The sequence below is a fragment of the Anguilla anguilla genome, chromosome 16 (assembly GCF_013347855.1).
Source record: "Anguilla anguilla isolate fAngAng1 chromosome 16, fAngAng1.pri, whole genome shotgun sequence".
Lineage (NCBI taxonomy): Eukaryota > Metazoa > Chordata > Actinopteri > Anguilliformes > Anguillidae > Anguilla > Anguilla anguilla.
The window spans coordinates 26,499,515-26,516,364 of record NC_049216.1 but is presented as its reverse complement, the minus strand read 5'-3'; positions in this window follow the sequence as shown (position 1 = coordinate 26,516,364).

The following is a 16,850-nucleotide window of genomic DNA, read 5'->3' as shown; positions in this document are numbered from 1 at the left end:
GAACTAGATTATTTGCAATATCTAGGCTACTGCTTTGTGTAGATGGAAATTGTAGTGTTGCATAATTCGATTGTGTGTTTAAATTACCTTAACGTATTTTCCCCATTAGCCTACTTTACTGTTCATATTTTATAATAATGCTATATTGTCTTTGAGGTCGGGTAGGATAGAATTCAAGGAATCCAAGAGAATAGCAAATAATCGAAATTAAGCACAAGTTCTGTGAAAACAATTCTCTCGTTTTTTCTAATTTTTGCCTGAACAGTGCAAACACTTTACCCTCGGGGTGATATTTTCTGTCTTTTGGAGTGCAAACTAGAAGGAAGACTTTATTTTTCTCTCATTAAGTAACAACCCCGGAGTTAGTTCAATTACATGAACTATGCAGAAGATGTTGTAAAATTTAAGATTTAAATAGCTTACAAAGTTGCCCCGGGCCCCATCAGTTAATTTCCTTAATTTATGGATTTTAGCGGAGTCTGAAGTGAGAAGAAGTAGGTCAGCCGGGGAATTTGCATACAACATAGATTACATTCTGGGTATTCTTGACCATTTTAGGGTTTAGGAGAGGATAGCAGGACTAAATTCACATTTCACTGCGTTAAACTGCCCTTTGCCAAACGATCTGGTGGACTACGACGCTGAAATGCAATGAGCATACACTGCAAGCTAGTGGTGCATCAAACGATAATTTTCTTCTAATGTACACACTGTTGCTACATCATATATCGTGTTGAACAGCTTTTGATGTATTTGCTGCCTAGGCTACTCTTATAGTACCCCTTAAGTAATTAAAGAAATCTGTAGACTACACAATATCGGTGATATGGCATTGAGAATCTTAACACAGCGCTGGCGTAGCCTACTTTTGTTTTCTGAGTAGCCTGTTAAACGTTGTTTTTACTATTTATGTTCTTCTCTTTGCGGGGAACAGACATATTGAATGTAATCATCAATAATTTTAGTTGGCTGGAGTTGGATGATTAAAAAGACAAGATAAAGGTCACTACAAAAACAAAATACTTTATATAATGGAGAACCACAGTGACTTGACTTCATCAGTTTTGATACAATTGAGAACGTCTGAGATAACGACATTTCCAGATACATATGACCCATCTGATTTTCAAAACCAATCTTAGTTATTATTTTGTTGTTAAATAACTGGCTAAAGGTATCTAGTTAGTTGCTCCCTTTAAATTTTGAAGTATTATGTTTGATAAAAAAATAAAAAAAATACGGAAGAAAGAATCAATCAACATTGCAAGGCCTCTTTGAGGGAACATTTAAATGAGCTGTATGCATTAATGCATGACCCTTTGAGAATAATAACTTTGCCTCAAGGTTCAAAAGCAGGTGTCATTAACAGTGATGCTGAAAACATCACAGGAAACAGTACTGTTCTATTTTAATGTGTCACTTCTTTTTTTTTTTTTTTTGGAAAGCTCCAATGATTTTATGGTCTTTTAACCATTTAAAAAGAGTATTCTATGTATTTGGTTATGCCATTTGGTATAGTCCCATAATACTGAGTTGGCAAAAACAGAAATGCAGAAACAAATGCCTTTCACTTTACACATGTGTGCATATGAGCTTTTCCATCCACCACAGATTGATTTATGTACGGTAATGTAATACAAGATGTTGGTTTTGAAGAAATTACAGAATCCATCCAATTTGTCAGCTGGGGCACTCAGCGTTGTATAAGCATATGTTTGATTAGATGACATTTTGAGATGTTGTACCTGGAAACAAAAGACCATTCCATTACCTCAAACATTAAATGTGTGTCTTTAATTATGTGAATTTGTGTGCTTGAAATCTTGGCAGGATATGGTAAGCATAGTTTATTTGATGTAGTTAAAGATTCCTGAGCACCAAGTTGATAAACTGTTGGGAATTTAACTGGTATGCTGTGTATATTTTTTCAGTGCCTTTAGTACTCTATTTGTCTGAGCCAACATTATTTGTGTCTGAGCCCACTGGGTCGCACCTGGAAACAGTTTGTATAATGGTTATATGTCTGTTTGGAGCTTGCTTTAGCAGGCAAAGGTAACTCATGGAAATTGCTTGGTTGGAGTAGCCAAGCCTTTATAAATCTTTCTTATATGAACCATTCACCAGGTGCGTGATTGGTATGTCCAGCATAAGACTTTCTCTTGAGTTCAATGCCTATTGTCTTTGGTCTGAAACATATAACTAATGATTCAAATATATGCACATGAAAGATGAGAAGTGCTTGAAACTGAAGTGACTGATTCTTTAAAAATAATATCCAAAGATGGCAGTAATACAGATACAAAGCGTTATATAAATGTTGTAAGCATAATTAGTTCCAAAATAAAAAAATAAAAACCCCAATGCATTTTCCCAATGATTTCAACTCTATTGAATACACACATAACACCAGGAAAGAAATTACTGTACATCCTAAGGGCCAATGTGACTTTCCTGTTTGGCTTTCAGCTTTTAAGCAACCACTTTCTGCAAACTGACATACATTTGCTGATTTTTAATAGAGAGAAAGAGAGAGACTGTAGCCTAGGTCGGAGGTTGGACAGACGAGGGAATATACAGCCAGATACTATATTTAATTGTGTGGGTTTTCACCTCTTGTAAAAATCTTACAAACAAATTTTCACCTATACCGTACCATCGTATATATGGCTAAAGCCTTGATTCAGCTCTAAGCTCATCTGACCCACACAGTACAGCTGGAGCATTTCTGCTTTCATGCAGTTATCATGCTGACCAGTGACAGACTCACCTTATCTTCATGGGCTGCTTGCATTATAATAATTATAAGGGGCTTGATCCAGTTCTCATATTTTTCAGTTGATTTTCTGTCTTTTTTTCAACTCAGTCGGTATGATGTCACCTTATGGGTAATCAATCAAATATAAAATGTTTTGTGTCATGGATGTATCTTTATCTTGTTATATTGTCACAAAGCCATTCACAAGAGGGACATTGCAGCTTGATAAAGAACCTGTTCTCTTGCATATGACAGCCCTGTGGTATGTCAGTTATGCTGTGTGCGCGTCTCTAGAAAAGCAAATCTCTGACGCCGATCTTTTTACTTTAAATTCTTTCATTTATCATGCATCAGTGGTCTCTCTCACATGACAACACCCCCTGCTGGACAGATTAAATGCTTGAAAAAATGCATGGCAATAAACTGCTCCTCAGTTCAATTATCTGTTCATTCACACAATTTGTGATACAAATGTGCCAGTATTGGGGAGGAAAATATTTTGTATACAATGCACCAATCAGAGTATTGAATAAGTGCATATGTAAGGAATTGTTTATTGAATCATAAAATGTGCTCTGCAGTCTGTGGCTTGCTAGTTATTTAAGAAAAGCATAGGTATCATTTTCCTGATAGGTGTACCATGATGGGTATACATTCATTTGTATATAAGCTTTGCTTCAGATGAAAGGAAAAAAATATATATCTCTGATAGTTTCTCTGCAGGGTTCATGAAGGGATTGTGTCTTGTATTTTACTGGTAAATGACTCAAGTGCAACACCTGTTGTTTTTCTAACCAAAAATATAATAATTATAGATAATTTTATGGAGGGCATGCATATTCATTTCTTGATGTTTAGACTATGCCGGGTTTGCTATGGGCATATCAATGGACCTCACAGTACCAACAGCATTGACAACATTTTTAAATAGATCTTCAGACCTAGCTCAGAACTTAAGGGCGATACCTTGTCCTCCATGTCAAAGCACCATCGTTAAGGCCCTAGATTCAGACCAATAGCAGCATGGGTTGTTCTTAACTCTGACTAGTTATTTAAGCAAATACTATGCTATTTTATTGTATAACCTCATGATTTCACCAGTTGTTGATATTGATAAAATATGTTGTGGAAGACACAGATAATAAAGTCACACTTTCATAAATGTGTTACTTAAATAAAAAGTAATAAAAAAGGAATAGGTGTTTGACCAAATAGAGGACGTAGAGTTACTTTGCTTGCATATAATAAAAAGGACTTAGAGATCAGGAAAGAGGGTTATGGGCACATCACCCCCTTTGTTCGGCCAATGAATCAATCAAGTTCATAAAAATTCATGCATTCGGCATCATCTATACCTAGTGGTGTTTGCCCCTACACACAGATGGTGAGGGCATTGTTCTGTCGGCTGAGAGAGAGAGAGTGTGGCCATTCATTTCACACAGTCAGGAGCCTCGCCAGTCAGTATTGAGGTGCACGAGGGGGACAATGACAGGACTCGGGGTCACAAAGCCCCAAAGCTCGGAGGAGAATATCTGAACCAATATGCACAACATATGCAGCATATGGCTCTCATTTGTCATTATGCTGTCATAATTTTACATAATATTATTTTAACATATGGGGAGAGCCCCTATGGAATTATAAACATGAGTAAGCTTAGTGTGTAAGCCTTTTGGAATTTATTACAACTTGACATCCTGAGAGGTAATATCTACCATGAAAAAACAAAAAACGCAGGTTTACAGTATTGTAAACAATAATGAAGTCATTTTGAAATTTATCAAATACTGTTCAACAGTTCTGATATTAACAATAAACTGGACAGAATATCAAATGGGGAGAACCATGCGTCCTTTCACAGGACCCTTGATTTGACCATATGCTGTCCAAACTATTATGACTATGTCACATTATTAGTGCACTGGCTCAAGTTTTCTTAAATTCAGTCTGGTATTCATAAATGGTTGCTAAATATGCTTGCATGTGCACAGCAGTTACTGCTGTTATAAATGGTAGAAACTGATCATGCACTGTAAAATGACCAGTTTTGTTTCAACTCTAGAAGTGTTTATATGATTCCAGTAGGGACCACATGTACACTGTAAGAGTTAATTTAACACTAATAATTTTACTGTGTCACCCACTAAACAGCTGTCGTTGATCTTCACCTGGTCTGAAGTACTGTTCTCTTTGTTAAAAGAAAGCGACCCCGTGTTCACCCCATCCCAAAGATGTCATTTTTAATTCTGCTTGAAGGAGTGTGCTCTTTCTTGCACTCATTAAATGGGGATGAAAATGGCAATGTACTGTAAGAATTTTAGGAGAGGTTTGCGATGTGGGGAGCTGTCACACAACAGTCCATGTTCGACGTTCCCGTGGTGGAAAATATTGGTCACCCAGCACAATATCCAGTGCTATCTTTTGGCACGCTTTAAATTGAAGCACAGCAATAGTTAAAAGTAAGCTAGTATCTGTTCTCTGCCTCTTGTGTGAAGGCAGGTAATTCAAGTTTTAAAAGTGTATTCAGAACTCACACTCAATAATATGTATGCTTTATCATGTCCCGCTCCTGCCTGCTATTCGATTTCCCCAGTCGTTTGACTATCTCCTTGATGTATTTATGCAGCTGTAATGTGGTGACAGTTATTGTTCATTATTTCAGAAACAGCATGAAGGTTCCTGTTTATTATTAGAATGGTTTCAGTTGTATTGCATACAAATAAGTACCGTAAATAGGCACAGAAATCCCCCCAGGTGCAAAATGCTGGCAATTAGGTTTGTTTAAAGAAGTGTGCAGAAATAAAGGCTCATATTTCTATCTTACTTCAATTGCTGTTGAATGTCAACCTGGTTTGGGGGGGCAAAATGACTTAACAAGCCAAGTGCTTTCGGTTCATTTTATTTGCATTTGCTCGAGTTCATTTGAATGTTTGTGCAAGATGACAGGTTTCAGGATGCGAATGCCTTAAAAAAAAAGTCTCAGTGGTTTAAAAGCTCAAAACAGATCCTCTCTCTCCCTCTGCCTTCCCTCTTCTCAAAGGCAATGCATCTCTTATAATGTTTGTACGTGGGTGGCAGAGAGGTTTGTTATGCAGTGTCTTCGTTTCACTCACCTGTGCCGGAACTGTGTTGTGGCAGCACAATATCCTTAAAAAACTATATTTAATTTCTACCTGAATGGACAGCTGAACCCCTGAACTGGTAATTGGCAACTGGAGGTTGTCAATCCATGTGTTACTGTGCTGCAAGTAATTTTTCTTTCAGTTAGATGCAATGTTAATGTTTCAATACTACACATGTGTAAGTAGGGTAAGATCACAGATCACAAAAAAGTGCCTTGGACAGCAAATATTTATTAACTGCAAGTACTGCTGTAGCTGGTAGTATCTTCTGACAACAGGGAAAGTCTACAAAGTGAACTGAATTTATCTTTCCATGAGGAATGCTTAACATGAATGTAGCAGCATAGTTAAACATGCATAAATCATCCACTGCAATTTAATCTAAGTTGCATAGATTTCCCCTGTAATTGTATCAATAGAAAAAAACCTTACCAAAATGGACTCCATATACATTAGTACAAACAACCAATAAAAATGTTATACATGTGAGGTTATTTGAGCCAACTGGCAATGTTAAAACATACAATGACCGTTAAAATTGTTGTGCTGAAACATGAAAACTAGCTCACTTGTTATCTATTTACCAAAAGACAAAGCCAAGTTTTCTTACCCAGGCGCTCCATTGCTGCAGGGTCTATACGTTTTTCTTGTGGTTTTGTTTTGTAAGTTTTGTTGCACTTATTTGATCAATTAAAGCATTTTATTGCAGTTATCTTACCTCACCTGACTTCTTGGGTCTCAAGTGGTTACTCATTTTAAGGTGAAAACAAAAACCAACAGGCCTTAAGGCCCTCCAGGATCAGGGTTGAGAACCCCTGGACTAAACTAATGTAGCAATAAAATCTCAACAGGGAGCATGAAATGTACTTTCTGATTTCAAATATCACCCCAGTGCATGATGAATAACTATAGCTATGAGCTCGCAAGGCTATAAGCTGGCTTAAAACCAAAAGTCATACTGTTATTTTACTGTACAATATGAACTTCTGGGCAAACAAACTAGCAACCTAACTTGCAATAACTATTCAAACGTTACCTATGTAGTGTGAAAAGTGCACATGCTGCAGTTTTTCTGTATTTTATCTTCATTTTGTCTTTTTTATTATCCCTACTATATGCAGAAAAGGGTTTGAAAGGAACAGAACTTTCAGGTTTGAGAATAGAGAAGTGTGTATTTGACAAGGAAAAAACTTTTGGCTTTTCATCTTTTTTCTAAGAAATGTTTATTGAACCATTTTATCTGAAGTTTCCCTGTTAGCTGTATGATTACAGATTACAGCAAAATGTGTGATGCTGTCTTTACATTTCTTCATCATGTTGCTTTGTTGATTCATTCTTTATTTTTTTTTACAGTTCTAAATATTTTTGATCATTTTGATTGTAAAATTAATTAATGATCTAGTTAAGTGAATATAGTTTCTCCTGCCCTCAAATGATGCTGTAAAACTTACTAAAGCTTTAGCATGGGTAGTTAATATTTTAAATAACAGATATCTAGTTTTTTTAATGTTATTAAATCTTGCATGCTCAATGTTTTCCATAAATGTTATTGTTTTTTTGTTCATGGCCTTCATATTATAATATGCACCTTGTAAAGTTTTATTGCCCCTCATTTTTTTTTAAACAGTGGGATATACCATATTTCTGACCTGAACATGCTGATAAAAAGCAGGTAATAGGTACATGGTCATAAATAAATTACAGATTACATAAGACTCCCCCAGGAAATGTGTGTGTTTAGTAGGGCAGAATACCCTTTGTTTCTACTCCTGAAAGCAGTCCAGCAAGTTGTTAAAATGATGCATACTTTTTACTCAGAGGGAACGTGTTTTCTTAATTCTGCTCCTTAGGACCCCAATCATTCTTATGGTGACCCAATAACCAAAAGATTAACATACAAGCTTGTTTGTCCCAGGTGGGCACTGTACTGGCCCTTGTCCACCTACCTTCCAGTCACTTCACCTACAGACACGGCTTTTCCCAAAAAGTGCCTCAAAGTAGTTAGACATGATCTTTCCGTGTTTCAGTGAATCCCTTGTTTGTTGGTGTTTTTAGCCACATGCCTGCCTCTGGTATCTAAAATGGCAGAATGAAGAACAAAAGAGCTACAAGCTGTCTATTTTTGTTAGTTTGTTCACAGCCTTACTCTAAACACAGAACTTGTCCACAGCTGGACCTCAATAGAGTCAAACAGAGGAGTGTGGTTTCATTCCTGAAACCGTGTTCTACCCCTCAGGTCAATGTCTCTATGATTGACAATCCCTGGGCCACCCAAAGTTTCCGCTCGGTGCAGAGTTTAAGAGAGTCGATGACGACTGTAAGATCTTTGAGAAGAAACAATAGGGGCTCAAAAGTGTTGCCATGGTAACCACGTGGCGTGAATGGGGTAAGGATAGGGTTTGTCTTGGAAAAGGGCAGGTCTAGGATTGCAGGAAGTGAGGCAGGCTGTAATAGGTGAAAGCAAAGCTGTGCAGCTCTTCTGGAGTATGAAAGTGGCTTAAAGGTGTGCTTCAGCATTGTGAAATGTGGAAATCGTACAGTCTGTAGATGTCAAATCAAATGTTTAAACCTGCCCAGTGCTGTACTGAGGTGTGTTATCTCTCTCAGTCTAGGAGGAAATACAACACACACACACACACACACACACACACACACACACTTTCACACATTTACACTTATGCTCTGAATATTCCCTCTTCTCCCTGTTATCCTGGATCTACTTCCTGCTACAGGATGATGTTCTGAAGCTCAGACAGGTAGTCTTCACTTATTTATGCCCTTTCCTCCTCTGTCTCTCAGCCCCCTGATTCTCTGTCACTGCATCGCTAGTTAGGATTTGTTTGGATTACCAGCCACCTTTCTTGACTGCTCCCTCTGTTCCAGGGGAAGGGAACAGGGGCCAGATTTCACAACGAGGGAGAAAGCAGTGGCAGGCCAATGCCCAGCATGAGTTCAATTTAAGAAGGGGAAAACTGGGGGCCCTAAGGACATAGACCACTGGGGTACAGCAGCCTGGAGCCGCAGCAGCAATCACTGTGTTGCTGCCTAACAAATGTTCTTTTCCCCCACTGTTTTGTTGAGACATTGGAACCATTTTTTTTTACTCAGTGTGTGTATGTACAAATTTTGGAGCAAATCCTCAGTGGGCTCTAGGAATCAAATTAGAAAATGAAATTTCTCTTTAGGATAATGCTTTGGTGTTAATAACTGATAACCTTGATTCTTTCGCTGATGAAAAATATAACATTCATTTATGCATTATTTTAGAAAACAAAAATGTTCATAAAGAGGAGTTTTCAGAAAAATATGATTTAAACATTCAATTATAATCCCTTATAAAAAAACCCTACCAAATTAATGAAAACCATAACACTTTTCGGTTTTATCTGTATTTGAGGGACCCCTTTATTTTATTTTTATTTTGTTACACGCATGAATGTTTGTAATTGTTATAATTTCTGCGATAAAAACTCCATTGTGCAGAAGGAGAGTCCCGGTATACGGTTCCCAAAATAAAAATTTACTGTTATTAAAATCTAGGGCGCTTAAACTTTAAATAGTATGAATTTTAACGTCGGCCTTTTTTGATCACGTCACATCAAGATGAGTGCGTTTCCTTTGTTTTTTGATTGTAGTGCCACCTGCAGGCTACAACGCCAACCAGCTAATTTAGCAGGGGCAGTCAGCCGCACACGTGAAAAGAGAACTTACAAACGAAAATAGACGAATTTTTCAAACTAAAAGGTTGCAAGTGGCGGAAAAATCGGACTCGCTAAAGCTTATTGCAGAAGAGGAATGGTGCTGAAAGCTGGCCTATGTGGTAGACGTTTAGGCATCTCATTAAAAATGCAACGATTAAAGTATTTTTACGAACATGGACAAATTACAAGGATTTCGACCCAAGCTCGCCCTCTGGCGCGTGCGTATGGAAAAGGCTTCGCTCGAAATGTTTCGCCTGCCAGTGCGCATTCAAACGGCGCGCTGTGTGGCCTTATCTCTGAACGTTTGTAAATACTGGAGAAGTTTAACTTTTACTTTCCAGCGGTGTTTTAGACAGAGTTTGACCGGGTCCGTGAGCCATGGAATTGCGCTGGAAAGGGCAAAAAATGTGCAACTGCACGCATAAGAGCAGCTCAAAGAAAGGCAGGATTAAGGCAAGACCGCGTTTTAGAAAATGAACTGTGGTGACATGTCTTTGAACAGATTTGGCTGACAGTTCAGAAGGAACATTCAGGAATCGAAAATAACTGCAATTATGTTCCCTGTTTGTGCTAACTCAACTTCTCAAGCCTGACATACATGGATAAGTAATATAGAGGACGTTTGAGAGCGATGGAACAGGAGCTACAGTGCAGTCTTTCAATCATTCTTGCCAGGACATCTGCATTGTGCTCGTCATCACATGCCCACTGAACGGTAAGTGCTTATTTACTCCACTGTTATTAAACTGTGTGCGTGATTTATTTATTGTTATTCATTTGTGTGGGCTTCTGTGAAATTGGCGTGCTGTCAGATTGCTTGCTTACTGCAAATTGTGCAGCGAGCGGGTGAAAAAAGTTTGGGAGACACTGCTCTAGTGGACCTCTGGCTTTAAGTTCCCGACCAAACGGCTGATCTGATCAGGAAGTGGAGTATGATCAGTGCTATCCATTATTGTTACTGTATTGTGCTCTTCATTGCAGGGCATGCATACAAGCACACGCACACACAGAAGCCATGGCCTCCAGCCCTTTCTGTTCATGTGAGCAGTGTGTTCATGTCCCACATTAAAAGTTAAATCTGTGAAAGACAAGGCAGGACTGTCCCCTTCTGGGGAAACTGTGCCTCCTTTCATTACATTACTCCTGCAGGGGAAATGCATCTCAGTGCTACAGTATTACAGAGACATATGTACCCATGGGTTAAATCAACCAATAATACTTTGTAACTAGTGAATGTGGAATGTATTCACTTAATATGTGAGGACGTTGAAACAAAATGACAGTCTGTTTCTCCTACTGTGTTATCAGTGAAATGTCAGTAATGTACTCACTTCAGAAATGCTCCACAGTGAATTGTTTTCTGAAAACTACACATTTCACCTTTAGTAAACCGTAAAATCTAAACATTATTTCTGACCTTTACCATCCAGAACTGGTGTTAGTCAAAGAAGGACATCTTGTGGAATTAAACAGTAATGCAGGATTACAACATGAAATATCGTTTCATATCTAAATATTACTTATGTATGCATATTTTGGCTTTATCCTACTTAAGTTTTCTTACTTGATCTTGTTGACCTAAGTTAATTAACATCTTGTAGTCTAATAATGATTTTAACTTTTAACTGCCAGTTAACAGTGTATAAAGGAGGGAATGGACATCCGCTTGAAATATTAAGGCATTAACCAAAAAACATAGGTAGACTAATGGCCAAATTACAAGCACAGGTCTCTTTGTCCTTAAATTTGACAGAGGAATTTAAGCAGTTACTAAGTTTTAGTCTGTTGTGCTACATTATTTGTTGATTTCAGCAGGTGTAATAACCTATATATTGTGAAATAAGGACATCTATCCTGTAAAGAAGTGCACTGAGGTTAGACTGAATCAAGGCCTGCATCGGTGTTGCAATGCAAGGTGGCCATCAGAGATGTAAGATATCTCAAAGGACATCTTGCAGTCCTATATATTTTGCCTCAGTTTTTTTTCATTTTCCCCCTCTACATGTTTAGGCTCCAGATCAAGTCAGTTAAGGAGATGCAATGTCTCCAATTTTACTGTCTACCAGAATTTACATCAAAGCAAGCATCATAGTTAATGTGCCTAAAGGGATAAAACACTACATATTCCTAATATTCTTTGTCCTTTTATGGGTTTATGATAATATAAAGAGAATAAAATGTGACACTCCATAACATTCATCATCTTATATGATGCACTAATCCTGTAAGGAATGGGGAATGTCTCAGGAATTCTGGGTTCCAGGAATATTTGCAGATGCTTCTGTTTTTTTTTTTTTGAAAAATAGAAAAATTTACTTGTGAGCAGCTGCATGCAGTTCTGTTGTTGAGGATACTTAAATGCATATGAGACAGGTTGATGTCTTTGTTGTAGGCTGAGCTCCTGAAGACAAGATGTGGTTTTGAAATGTCTTTCGAGGGCCAGTCAACATGAGCGCCCCCGAGACACTGTAGCAGTGGAGAATCTAGTGAGAAACAAGTGGGGAGGGGGGAGGGAGGGAGGGAGCACAGTGTTTCTAGGGCCCTAGGCAGGAGAAGAGAAGAGCCTTCATTCAGAGCGCTTGAGGTTTCGTACTGGAACTTCAAGCTGATGAAATTTTAATTGTCACATGTGCAACCCTGCTAACTTTCTTTGAAAAGACCGGGAAAGAAAACCTTTTTCATAACTTTATCTAGTCTATAGACCCTTCGATTGAACATATGGGTTACATCCAGTAAATCTGTTTATATCTATCCCTGGTCTCTCGAATGACATTGCTAATAGAAATGTGTTTGTGAGTTTGTTGAGTCTCTCTGGTTGAGATCAACGCTGCTGGAAATTACTATTTTGGACTTGATGTTCTTGATGGGGTGTATCGTATAATTTTATGCTTTTTATACAGATGCATTTACACTAGCACACTTAATTGAAGGGTTTGTGACACTGGTAGGAGTGGGTGTTCATAAAACCCTTTGGCATCTCATGGAATAATCTTATGATTGCCTTGTGAATCACTGGGCACATTTAAATGGATATTGTCTGGTTCATTGCTAAGGGTCTCATCTTTGTGCTGCACTTTCAGAAAATCTATACAGTCTAACAATTTATAGTGCCTACATTTTACTAAAGTGAAAATAATTCATGATGATGATTATCTTACTGGCCATAATGATGAATGAAAGGGAAGAGAGAGCACCTTTTTTCAAAATCAGATGGTAACTCCTCCTTGATGCTTGTTTTGCAAATTCTTTTTCATGAATGCATTCATTTATACTTTCCTTATCCAGGGTGTCCTTATAGTGGCCAGTGTGACAGCTCCTGTGAGAAAAATGTTGTGTTGCAGAAGCACTCTGCTCTCTCAGGCCAGTGGTTGTCCTTAGATGATGTCACACTGAGTGGAGTATGCATCGTGTGTTCCAAGGCCCTTGGGTCACACTGCAGACTTCTTTTGAAACACTTTGCACATAAACAGCCATTAGTCACTCTGCACTGTGTTTCTACTGTAAAGCTACTGAAAAGTTCACTTCATGCTCATACGTATCCCTATAATACACTCCCAGGTAATTGGAATAAGCCAGATTCACTTGCATATCATACTTTATTGTCCTTATTGTAAACACAGATACTAATTTTTATTGGTTTAAATTTCACTGCAAAGTTTTTGAATTAAGTGGATTTCAGAGAAGCCCGTAGCATTGACTTCATGTGAAAAGTGAACTGGGTTAACTGTACTCCATGTGAAATAGGGTTTGTAACTGTGTAAAGGAATTTTAATGTCTATGTAGCTCTGAAATGGTGATGATGTTAGTTGTAACAAAATGAGTAGATAAAGGGCTGGACTATTCCCTTTTTATATTACTAATAAATCCTTTTCTATTTATCTTTTTTGAATAACAATGGGGTAAGAGCAAAGACATACAGTGAAGTGGCACATCCTGATGTAACAGTAACAGTATAGATCAGTGGTGGAATGAAATCTTTGTCCTCTGTGTTGTGCTTTGTACAGTGTCATCACAATGGCAGTGAGTTTACACATGCTGTATTGCAGCCTATAGCACATCATATCGTGCTGCACTGGAAGACATTAAGGGATGTGCTTTGCACAGAAGGGTTTCTCGTCTCTCCTCCCCTGTAAACAAAATGACAGTGAAAAGTGCGTTCTCAGAGGTGAATAATTTGCACGTGTGCTAGCTGGGATGAAAGGTCATGGTGCGGTGGTTGTGCACGAGACATGCCCAGGGATCCTTCATGGTTGTCTGTCTGAACAGTCTCTCCCCGGGGCAGTGTCTCAGTCAGAGCTGACAGGTCCGTCAGTACCCTGGTTCTCAGTTCTCTGGTGGCTGATCCAGGCAGAGGATGAAATCTTGTGCCACTGATCCATTTGTAAAGATCGTCGGTGACAGTGCGCTATGGGAGAGACGAAGAGAAAATCTCTCTTGCCAAGGTTGTGAGTGGGTCTTGTTTTTCCCCAATGACTGGAAGGACAAATGGGTCTATGTATGACAGGGTGTGGCATGACTGAGCTGGAGCATCCCACCACTGTCATGTCTGTCTTTATCCTCACTAGCTTCACATGGTATGCTGCTGTAATATGCTGTTGTAAATTCCTTCCCTTTACTGAAGTCACCTCTGCGTACCACTGACAACATGTATTGCACTGTGCAATACTCACTCATTTTTTTAGAAAAACACAAGTAAATGGTCAGAGAGGCGTCCTTCATTGAAGCAGGTACTAGAAGAAGGAGATGAAGGACTTTGATAATTAAATGAAGAACACACCTAAAAAGCGACAGAGTTTGCTCCATTCTTTCATGTCTCAATATCTCCTTTTACTCAAATACAGTGTTCATTCAGACCACGCTTATTTGTGTGTTGTGCCTCATTTCTCATGCCGCAGAACAAATCTTCTTACTATCAGAGTTCCTGCTTTCTGTGAATATATTGGCCTGGTTCCCCAAAATTATGTGCACCGTGGAGGTGCCCAGGAGCCCCTGTGGGGGCATTTAGACAACTCCAAGTCTGGCTGGCTCCTTAAGACACACGTTGCCCCAAAAGCAATTCTCTTGGCTTTCAGTATTAATTCAGTCCTTGGAGAAAGGGTCATCCATCCTTGTGAGGGAACTCTGCTGAAGGCCTTTCCCACAGTCGGGTAATTGTACAGGGGCACTGGGCACGTCACTATAAGTTATAGGCCCAGGCTGCCCATTGTCTCCTTGCGTGATTGCCCATCAGGCTTTGCAGCTGATCAGATATCTCTCTCTCTCTATATCTCTCTCTCTCTCCTTCTTTCTCCCTATCTCCCTCCCTCTCTCCCTCTCTCTCGCTTTCTCTCTCTTTCTCCCTCTCTCCCTGCCTCTCCCTCTCCCTCTCTCTCTCGTCAGCAGTTGTTGCAGGCCAGGTGTTCACCCTGTCAGGTACCACTCTGTCACTCTCCTCCTTCACAAAGCCAGATGGATAGCTTTGAAAGCACAAGGAATTCAAAGTACTTTTTGTTCTGGTTTCCTTATACCTTAAACCAGGTTCCCTGACATGGAAAGTGAAGAAAGGGATGCAACCCCAGAAAGGGGTCCTTTCTTAGGTGTCAGAGAAAAGGGTCAGAGTGGCATATCTGCCAGAATCTTACTACTGTTTAATCAGTCAAAATATGTCTTCATATAACCTGGTTTCATTATACCGGTATCTAGCTTCAGTTTTATTTTAAGGCTTTGTTGGCATTCTGTCTAGATGGCATCACTGCAATCCAGACCATATACTTAACAATCTTTCCACCTGCAGTCTTAATGTACTAAATCAAAGTATAAATGTACTAAATCAATGTGGGGCTGCATGGTGGTGCCTCACAGCAAGAAGGTTCTGAGTGTGAATCCCAGCCTGGGCCTTTCTGTGTGGAGTTTGCATGTTATCCCTGTGTCCGCGGGGGTTTCCTCCGGGTACTTTGGTTTCCTCCTACAGTTCAAAGACATGCAGGTAGGCTAATTAGAGACTCTAAATTGCCCATAGGTATGAGCGTGTGAGTGAATGGTGTGTGTGCTCTGCAATAGATTGCCAACCTGTCCAGGGTGTATTCCTGCCTTTTATCCAATGCATGCTGGGATAGGCTCCAGCACCCCCTACGACCCTGACCAGGATTAAACGGGTATAGGTAATAGATGAATGGATGTAGAAAGAAGTCACACTTCATATATTCACATAATTATTTAAATATGTTCATGGTTAATTTATGATCTGATATCTCACACATTACTATATTGAAATTGTAGAAAACAATTTGAATACAGACAGACAAGTATTTCAGTTTGATTTCTGTCTCTACCTCACAAATCCATGATGCGAATACAGTATTGTGACACACTACCATCTAGTGGGCATATCTCTTTACACCACTGTACAGTACAGTTTCAACTTTTGGGGGTGATGAAAAAGGATTGTGTGTTGTGCGTTTTCCATAAAGTACACCCATAATTTACTTCATCCATTGGAGATGTAGCTATTTTTTCTGCTCTAAGAGGCTATTTATAAAGCTGTAATTGGTTGCCAAACCTTAAGACATGCCAGAAGGTGTAATTACATCTATAGTATTTGTTTTTAGCATATTCCATATCCCACTGTTTTCACCTTGTGTAAAACAGTGGAATAATTCCAAAGAAATATATTGATACTGACATTCATAATTTGTGCATATCATTTAAAATAATCATGACCACATTTACCATTCAAGAAACATTTTAGAAAATACTATATTTTTACTGTTATCACCAAGACCTGTTTAATCTGACCAAAATGATCCTTTTCCTTAAGATTCAGTGACAAATGAAAATGATTTTGTGTTTCAGCAAACAGTTAATTATGTTACATAAGCACTGAAAAAATTGACATTTCCTTAGATTTATAAATCAATGCTGAAGACAAACGCATTGTGGGTGCCTGGGGGCCACTATGAAAATATGTAAATTTGTATACTATTTAGCATACATCATTTTTCAACCTGACTGAAGTAAACAAACCCACCTGTATCAATACTCTTCTAATATTTATTTCTTGTTGGTGCTGATAATGTCACTTTTAAGCATCCAATATGACAACTGTTTTTTGGAAGAAAAATACTGCAGCTACACAGTTTATGCCATCACATATTTTGATAAATAGCATGTTAGTTGAAATATTACTGCCTGAAAGATTTTCTCATGTTCAACCTTCAATGTGTGATCTCACTGAACTATAAGTGTGCTTATACTTGAACTGCAATATTGTGGCTTTGTGAGCAACATAGTCAA